General features: G+C 41.3%; 1 pseudogene; it reads right to left on the bottom strand.

Moving 5' to 3' along the window:
- Positions 1-1,715: 1,715 nt before the first annotated feature.
- LOC101634184 lies at positions 1,716-3,659 on the bottom strand (annotated as a pseudogene).
- Positions 3,660-10,063: the final 6,404 nt, after the last annotated feature.

Raw genomic sequence — 10,063 nt, 5'->3', positions numbered from 1 at the left:
TCTTTTATGGAGCTGGTGAAGGTAGAGGAAGCTGCGTAGTGGAGCCGGGGGCCCATCTGATGCCTCACACTCACATAAACAAACAGATAAATAATTCTGTGCTTAATTTCTTGTATAAAAGATAGCGACTACTTTACCTTTATCTCCCAAATCTCTTTTCCAATACCTCTTATAGTACAAGCAATCTCAGAAACCTTCAGGGAACTCTGAAAATAGTTTTAATTCACAGTACAAATCCTACCCTCCAATTCTCCTCTCACCCCCAAGCTCCCTCCTACTTATCCACCCCAACCCACCACCTCCTATTTCCCCATCTGCCACTATGGACTCCCCTCCCCTATCTCCTATCCTCTAGCCTTCCCCCACCCCTCAGGAAGAACTGCTTCCAAACAGCAGTGAAAAAAGAATTGAGTAATTAAATCATTGTCACCACTGTACTGTCACCCATTGTCACTAGAAACTCCAAATGTTTTTTTCAATGTATTATTGATGCTGTTGCTAGGCTACATCCCACCCAGTGTACAGTGTTGCCCAAGCTAGGAATTCTAGTTTATAACTTCTCTTTATGCCTGTTTTTAAGCCACAGCGCTTGGTGTACATTCACTGGATTCTTTGAAGACCTTTAAGAAAGTTTCTGACAGCAGACCTTGGCAGGGAAGGTCCCAGGCACTCAGCAACACAAGCAGTTACCCCTGACTTGGGAAGCAAGGATCAGGAATTTGAGTCATTTTCTATTTCATTCCAATCTCATGTAAATTTCTCAGCCTTCTTTGAAGGGGTGGGAATTAATATCCATTTAAGGACTACTGTCAAAACAAAGCATTTGTCAGGCTATGGGATGTTTTGCTATATTCTTTGTCAAGATGTTTGCAGAGAAGGGTGTATTCTATTTCACAGGTGTTAGGAGACAAGTCATCTGCATTGGCATTCACTTACACAAATAACAAATGTAAAATAAAAATATTACTGAACAGCAATTGGGCATCTAGGATGCAAAATTTACATTAATTAAAAGCATTTTAGGCTTTTATAAACAGGTGAAGAAATATTTAAGCAATGCATGGATCTCTAATAGGATATTTCTTCCAATAAGGCCAACCATTTATAAGCATAAACAATACTTTCTTGCAACAATACATTCTTGAAGTTAGTTCAAATATATAATTTCAAATATTATAACTATATATTCCTGGTTAGTACAGAAGTATGTTCCAAGAGAACTTCCTGGAAGGTAATCCTGTAGGAATTCTTAGCCATGAAACTGAAAGCGAATTGAAAGTACAAACAACAATAAATCCTGTTCTTACCAGCCTTAATTGGCTGAAATTAATCAACATTAACATAGATTAGAAAATGCAGACAACTCCAAGTTAGTTAGAATGTCACAGAGGAGAAGACAGATTCAATAAAGCTATTTACTTTTTTTTACCAGAAGTGTGAACCTTTAGAGGTGAAAATAAAAGAACAAAGAAAAAAGTATTCATAATGAAGCCAAGTGAGAGGTAAGGCAAGAAGGGAGGAAGGAGGGAGGAAAAGATGGTTAGAATGAAAGGGCAGGAAGGTAGAGGAAGCGGAAGGAAAAGGTTGGGTTTGGGCAGGGGGTGGGGCTGGGATGTGGAATAGGAAAGATAAGTGCAAATTTATTCATTAAGCTGAATTTTAAATTTAAAGTCCAGTTTACGAGATGAAATGAAACCGGAACAGGTCTGAGGCTTTCAGGACTGCAGGCACTGCACACGGTCTTGGCTTGCTGCCACTTCAGATCCCGGTAACCTACTGGGAGACTGATTCTGCTCTGCATTTGCAGCTCTAGCTTCAGGAACTCTCCAGCGCTGGTGATGACCTCTCTGGTTCAAGTGGCGCATGAGGAACCAGAGCATGTGACTGTCCAAAAGGTCGGTCTGGTACAAGGTATCTTCATCTCGCTCCTGCTTGTTCTTCTTAATCACACCCTTTAACTCAGCAAGCTCAGTGGCAGCTCTGGCTGTGGGGGCCCAGATCTTAACATCGTGGTCTAGGCCGCTCGTTGCCATCACAGGTAGATAAGGATGGGGCTCCACACAGTTGACAGTACCTCCTTTGTCCCCCTCCATGAACTGAACAACCTGGCAGGATGATTTCTCCCAAAGGAAGATGTGCCCGCAGTCACTACCACTCAACACAAGCTCACTTTTGGGGCCATAGAAACTAACACCTTTGACTGTGGCATTATTTCTATGGCCCTTGTATCTCTTAATATACTGGGCTCCATCACAATGAGTAGCATTGAACAGGTAAATATCCTCATCATTGTAACTGGTCAGAAGCTCTGTGCCATCGTGGCTGTACACAAGGCAGGTGATGTTTGCTTTAGTCTCACAGTTAATCAGATGGTAAGGACAGAATTTCTTAAGTACACCATTGTTCACACTTGTATTAATCTTCCTCTGGTCATAAATTCTTACAAACTGATCTCGTCCACCCACTGCAAACTGGTACATATTGGCAGGATTCACATGGACTGTATACAGCCCCACTCTCTTCTCCTTTTCCTTTGTCACCACCAGTTTGGAAGCTGGCTGACTCTGTCTGAGATCAATGGTGAAGACAACTGCATCTTCACCCGAACTGAGAAAATTATAAGGGGTGTCTGGCATCATGGCCATTTTGTGTGAGGGTCCCTGATGCTGGGCCACACACTTAGATTTCTTGCAGTAAGGTGCAGCAGACAGCTCTGCAATCCTTACTTGCCCATCACGGGCACACGTGGCCAGGAGGGAATCACCATAGTTGGGAAGGAATTTGGCCTGAAAGACATTATTTCTGTGTCCACTGTTAAAGTCCAGTATCGCTTGCTGACGCATCCAGTCCCAAATTATCACTCTAAGATCATCGCTGCCACTCACCAGCCACGTGCCACGCTGATTAAAGTGCACAGTATTGATGCAGCCATTATGGCCTCCAAGCCCATACTGCAGGTGGAAACGCTGCACAAAGACCCTTGCCCCACAGGCCTCATGCACAAAGCGGGGCCTTGCACCCAGCTGCCTATCTCGAAGAGCCTTAAGGACCCGCCAGCGAGGTTGCGGCAGGGCCGATGTCTCTGAGACCACCCAGTCCTCCAGGGCCCGATCCTTCTCCGACAAAATCTGATCACGGTCGTGTTCACGTACCTGAGGCCGATTTCGCACCTCTGCCCTCTCGCCTGTGCTGCAGTGGGGCATGCACTCATCTTTGGCCAAGGCACAGTCAGTGTCCTTCAGGCTTGCAAAATCCATGCTTTCACTTGCTCTTTCAGCGTGAACGCGTGGGCTTTTTCGGCGGGGCTCACCACTCGCTGGCGCGTGGCCACCATCTTGTGCACCTCGCAGGCGCTTGTCGCTGTCTGCTGCTACCGCCATTGTGACTGTAGTGTCAGGCCGCCCCTCTCTGCTAACGAACAGACTTCTGTTCTCCAGATCTCGTGGGCTCTCTTTGCTGCGCCGATAGTCAGACATGTTGCGCGACGCTGGCTGTAGCCGCTTTGGAGTCTGGGAAGAGCTGCAGAAGGGATACGCCGTGTCCTGGGCTAGCGCATAAAAACCTCGAGGTGTGGTTTGGCAGCAGGCCAGTGGGGGCGGGGCAGCGCGCTGGCCTAGCAGTTTCAAGTATGGGAGCTGATGAGGTTCAAAAAGCTTCATACCTATAGCATGTTGGTGTGTTTAGAGAGCTTTGATTTCTCCGGGTCTTTAGGACCGCCCGTGCCGCCGTCTCACACTAACTGCGTAGCACGCTCTCAATCTCACGCTGTCTGCGGTTGCGAGGCTTCTGAACTTGGAAAGGTATTTTGGAAATAATTTTTATTGTAGGTCCTTAAGTGATTCTCCTTAGGCAAAAAAAAAAGTTTTCATAAGCCTCTCAGTGCTTTGCTGGAAGATTATGTATAGTATGAAATAAAAAAATAGGCAGAAACAGTGAAAGCTTGCTTAGGTCCCAAGAAATATTTTTGGCCAAGTGGACAGTTGGGAAAACCTGGGGCGGTTTGACTGGTAGGGATGGCAGGGGTTGACAAATGATATACATGAATGGTGATCAGTTTATTTCATTTTACATAAAAATGAAAACATGTTCAGTGTATCCCAAATATTGCGTTAGACATCTACTAAAAACTAAGCTATTTACCTAAAATACTAGTGCCCTGTATTTTTTTTAAAGATTTATTTATTTATTTATACAGAACTGGGGTACAGGCCAGAGATGTGGAGGGTGAGAGGATTCACCAGGGACAGAGTGGGGAGCAGAACAGGCAGATCGACGAAGTACACTGCTGAGGGGAGCAGCGGGCGGGTCAGGAGCGGTCTGCCACGCCATGTGGATCTCCTCAGGGCAGGCGGGTATCGAACTCATGCTGAAGTGGCTTAAGCTTCTCAGTGCTGTGCTTCAACCCGTTGTGCCACCAGGGAGGGCCTGTGCCCTGTATTTTTTTTTATTTAAAATTTATACAAGAACTGGGGTTCAGGCCAGAGACAGAGTGGGGGGGCAGAACAGACAGATGGATTGAAATAGACTGCTGAGGGGAGCAGCGTGGGATAGGAGACGTCTGCTGCACCATGTGGGTCAGGCTCCCTGGCCAGGCTGAACTCTCGAGCTACAGTGACTACGAAAACCCTCACAGCGCTGTCACTTAACTCCTTGCGCCATCAGGGAGCCCCCTGTGTCCTGTATTTTTGTTAACTCTGGCAAGCTTCCTTAGTGAAAAAAAGCGATTAGTTTATCAGTGTAATCAAGGCAGAAACCAGTTGTTCAATGTAAAGATAAAGGAGACGTGGAAGTGAGCAACTACTTTACCAGTTTGAGGTAGATGCACAATCTTTTATTTTTTCTTATTCTAGAGGTTATATACATTTATTTGGAAATATTTCAGTTTAAGGTACTTACAGAATACACATGTTTTTTTAAAAAAAATTCTTCTGTGATGTCATAGAATTAATAGTTTAAATATGTGTCAGAGGCTTTTGGGGTTGCTTTTTGAAGGGAAAGCTCCCCATATACAATTAATTGGCATTTCTGTGTTAATTTCAGAGTTTCTACAGATGAATTATCTAAGGTGATGTCAGTAAACTTTCTAAGGATTATAGCAAACTGCTGACTAGGTACAATGGAATGAGGAAAACCAGATTCCCCTCAGTAATTGCAAGATCAATGCAAAATTGATTAAACATTGTAGTATAAGGTCTTCTAAAGAGAGAGAATAGTTCCAAGGCTAATAGTAATGGAAAGACACATAAAATAATATTCATAGGAATTGTAAAGAATAGCAGAGCAACCTGAAAGCACACCAGGAGTAACTTGGATAAATATACTAACATATATCCCTATAATGGAATAATGTACAAAAGTGAAGACTGATAAGTTAAAATTGTTCAGTATGAATAAATCATTAAAACATAATGATGATTAAAAATGCAAGTGACAAGAATAATGAATAATTTCATTTTTATGTAGATTTTACAGTTTTCACATGTAATGAAACTATTTTAAAAGACAAATAATTTACTCAAAATGCATGCTAATGATTACTTCTGGAGTAGAGGAGGAAGTTAAAATGTGGTAGAGAGGAAGCTTCAAAAATCATTGGTAATATTTATAGTCTAACCTGGGTACAGATTTGCTATTATTTATTATTTATTGCCTGGCATACACATTTACATACCCTCTTCTACGTATGATATATCACATAATAATATTTTAATGGAGATAATATTCATTAACAAGGGATTTTCTTCAACCAGGGAACACAAAAACAGGAAAACTAGAGCACTAAACCTTAACATTCCCATCCTGGCATTGTGCAGGGGAGGAAGCCTTATTAAATGCTTTTAGATATCTCTTACTGCCGTTAAGTGCCGACTCCAGAGTTACAGGCTAAATCCATTGATTTTAGCCTGATGCTATTAGCTCAATCTGACTTTTTCCTACATGCTCATTAAGCAAACTTTGACTATGACTTGACTTTTCATATAAGTTTGCTTTTAATTTAGTTGATCCATGTGGTATAATTCCATTCCCATTCATTCGTTCATTCATTTACGGCAAAGGTACTTGAGAGTTTCTATGCACCATTTGCTCTTCTAGGTCCTGATAGCACATTGGTGAATAAAGGTAGTAGCTCCTTCACTCATGGGGTATATAATATAGTGGAGCGGGTGGGGGCAATGCAGAGATATAGCATATGAAGCATTGATGAGTATGTCAGAGAGAAATAAACACATGCAAGTAGATACAGTGGTGGTTTTAGGGTAGTGCCTTTCCTTGAATGCACTGTCCTTCATGGGGTGACCTTTAAGTAGCAGGTTGAATGAAAAGAGAAATGTAGCTCACAAATATTCTATTCCCTATAGAGCTTGCCTGGTGTTGTAGGGGTTAAGTCTCAGTACTGTCACTGCTGCTGAATGGGTTCAGTCCCCTGTCACAGAGCTGACCCACATGGCGCAGCAGACCTCTCCTGACCCGTCCACTGCTCCCCTCAGCATTGTTCTTTGTCAGTCTTCCTGTGCTGCTCCCCACTCTGTCTCTGGTGAATCCTCTTGCTGCTCCTGCACCTCTGGCCTGTAACCCAGTTCTGTAAGCATAAATAAATAAATCTTTAAAAAAATGCATTTTCTATAGAGTGACATTGCTGAGAATGTTCTTAAAATAGTAGCACAATATGCATGTTCATGAACTTGAAGAGGCTTTTGTGACTGAAGCAGTATAAGTAAGTGTTAGAGAAAGTGGCGATAGAGGATTAAAAGAAACAAAGGCCCATTAAACATAGCTTTGTTGCCCATCATAAGGAAATTTAAGGTGTATTTCATTCTATGTGTGCTGAAAAGTTTTTAGAAAAACATATGATCTAAGAAATGACACTATCTGATTTAGTTTTCAAAAGATGACATTGACTGCTATGTGGAGATTAGAATTGGGGTGAGGAAAGAGAGCAGAAGTACTAACTTGTACTCTAGTCCAGATGAGGGCGATTATTCAGGCTACTGTTTATTGAACTGTTGAAGGAGTTTAAGTAATTTTTTTTTTTACAAAAGTTTTCGAATGTTGTAGGGATAGATAAAGTCTCAAGGCTCTTATTATAGGAAAATATTATATCCTTAGGCCTAAAGGTATGATGAAAAGAGCAGTCATCCAACCCTGAGGCAGGAAAGGTAGTGTCGATAGAGAGACCTGAGAAGAGCCGTGGTTAGCCGTCATCCCTCAGTGGACCCATCGGAAAGGAATCAGGAACCCACATCCTGCAAATTCCCTGCTGGTGTTTTCCACTGACTCACGTGAAGAAGGTAGGCTTTTGTGTCCTATAACTTTACTGAATTTATTACTTCTAACTGTGAGTGTATCTCTGTGTGTGTGTGTGTGTAGGTCATTCAGAGTTTTCCATATATAAGATGTCATCTGCAAACATATTTTTACCTCTTTCCAATTAGGATGTCTTTTATTGTTTTGCCTAATTTCTCTGCCTAGGACTTTTAATACTAAGTTGAGAGGAAGTTGTGAAAGAGGGCATTCATCCCTTTTTGCTGATTTCTGAGAAAATTTTCTCAGTTTTTACTGTTGAGTGTATTAGTTGTGAACTTTTACTAATGGCCTTTAATATGTTGATGAAAATTCTTCTATACCTAGTTTCTTAAGAAGTTTTTATTTATTTTTTTATTATTTTAGATATTTTGATTATTTAAAAAAATATTCTTCATTTTTATACAATGTGTGATTTATCATCTGGGGAGTGAACCCCATGAAATTCCCGCCACCAAGTCACCCCTGCAGTGTCACCATAGTCCCTGTCCTCGTCCCTCCCCTGTTTTGATTGACTCCCTCGGCTCTTCCTGCAGTGTGTCTCTGGTTTATAGTTACCTGTTGATTCTGGTTTTGATTTTATTATAATTACCTTTTTCCCCTGATCCCTTATTTTGATCCCCTACATTCCTCAGATAAGTGAAACCATCTGATATTTTTCTTTTTCTTTCTGGCTTATTGTACTGAGCAAGAATTTTTTTTTAATGTAATGAAAAGGTATTGGATTTTGTCAGATGGGTTATTTCTGGTATCTGTTGTGATGAGCATATGATTGATATCCTTTATTCTGTTAATATGATGTAATATATTGACTTGCTTATGTTGAATTATCTTTGCTTGTAGGCATGAATCCCATTTGATCATGTTATAAGAGTCTTTTGATGTATTATTGAATTTGGTTTGCTAGTTTTGTATCTATGTTTATCAAGAATGCCGGCCTATAATGTTCTTTTCTGGTAGTAATTTTATCTAGATTTGGTATCAGGAGAATACTCCAGAAAGATGTGGTTATTTGTTTTCCCCTAACTAATTCAGATACTTGAAGATAGGAGTAATGTAGGATCCAAATAAAGTCCAAATTTTTTTTTTTCTATTTGAGGATAATGGAGAGTTGGGGGCCAAAGGAACATAGATTCTACATAATGAAATTATTATACTAACCTTGGGATTTAACTCTAAGAAAGGAATTAAGGATAAGAAGAGGGTGATGAGGAATTTATGGGATCAACAGATTGGAGTTCCTGGTGGAGACAACTTTGCTGTGATCAGCAAGCATGTTTAACTGGAAGGGAACTAAATTTCACATTTGTTTCACTATTTTATGGTCTGTATTTCTATATGAAACTTAGGGGAACTGCATGACCTAGAATACTATAACATTTACCTAAGCTATTAAAACAAAAGCAATTTTATTAAAAGATTAAAGTAATGCACTCTAAGACATGGCTGACTGATAAACTTAATTTTCCCAGAAGCTGTTTCCTTAATCTACACGTAGTTTCCTACACATGGTAAGATATTTTTTAGAAGAAAGCTTCCAGGGACATTTGAATATCCTAGGACACTGCTGTAACTGTTTTTACAGACCAGGAATATGGCACTTTATTTGTGAAAGTGGCAATCAAAGATAGTCCTTAATCCTTTTGCCTTAGTTGGGCCTTAGTGGGGTTGTGATTCAAGAGATATTTCTAAAATGCTGCATTACCTCCCACTCATGATGGACCTGTATTGTTTTCTGACCTTATAAAAATAATACCCCCTTGAGAGAGAGACTTGTAAGCCAGTAATGATCATGAAATGAAGTGCATACTAAGATAATAGAAATTTATCTGTGAAGATTTTATAAGGCATTGACAAAACTTATATTTACATATATTATCCAGATTTTAGAAATAACTATTCGAATTTCTAGGTAGTCCAGGAACATCAGAATGTCATTTGAAATCAAAACAGAAAAAAAAAAACAACATAGTCTATATTCTACAACAGTTTCTATGGGTAACAATTAAAATAACAGAGCCTCCCCTGGGCCCGCAAGGGGTTGAAGCACAGCGCTAGAATCCCGACCAGGGAGCTGACCCATGTGGCGCCGCAGACCTCCCCTGACCGGCCCCTGCTCCCCTCAGCAGTGTACTTCGTCACTCTGCCTGTTCTGTCCCCCACTCTGTTTCTGGTGAAGCCTCTCACCAACCCTGCACCTCTGACCTGTACCCCAGTTCTTGTGCGTAGATAAATCTTTAAACAGAAACAATTAAAATAACAAAATGCATGACAATTGAGAAAGTGAACAAAGGGTCCATTAGCAGTGGAGGAACACACAGCCAACGACTGGGAACATCTCCCTTGGCCCATGTGCTTTGCACAAGCGTAATCACAACCCTCAGTTACATCCTTTTCTGCGGTAGTCCCTTTACTGTGTGGGAATCTGCAAGGAAGGAAGCAGTTGGAGATTAACACCTGGTCTTTGATGGCAGGGAGCAGAAAGAATGTTTTTTTTCTGGAACATGGAAAATCTTGGTTTGATTGGAACAGAGCATCAGTGTAATTAGCAGAAGGGGACAAGATCAGCCTCTATAAGTTGGAATGTTTTATTATAGCAGTTCTCAAACTTTAGTCTCAGCACCCACGTTGCATTCTTAAAAATTATTGAGACACTGGCCTCCCCTGGTGGCTAAGCGGGTTAGGACACAGCACTGCAAGCTGGCCGCAGCCACTTCAGTGTGAGTTCGATCTCTGGCTCCGGAGGTGATCCCCATGGCAC

This window comes from Condylura cristata, unplaced genomic scaffold (assembly GCF_000260355.1).
Source record: "Condylura cristata isolate star-nosed mole 26May11 unplaced genomic scaffold, ConCri1.0 scaffold00027, whole genome shotgun sequence".
In the NCBI taxonomy this organism is placed as follows: domain Eukaryota; kingdom Metazoa; phylum Chordata; class Mammalia; order Eulipotyphla; family Talpidae; genus Condylura; species Condylura cristata.
This window is presented reverse-complemented; position numbering and strand designations above follow the sequence as displayed.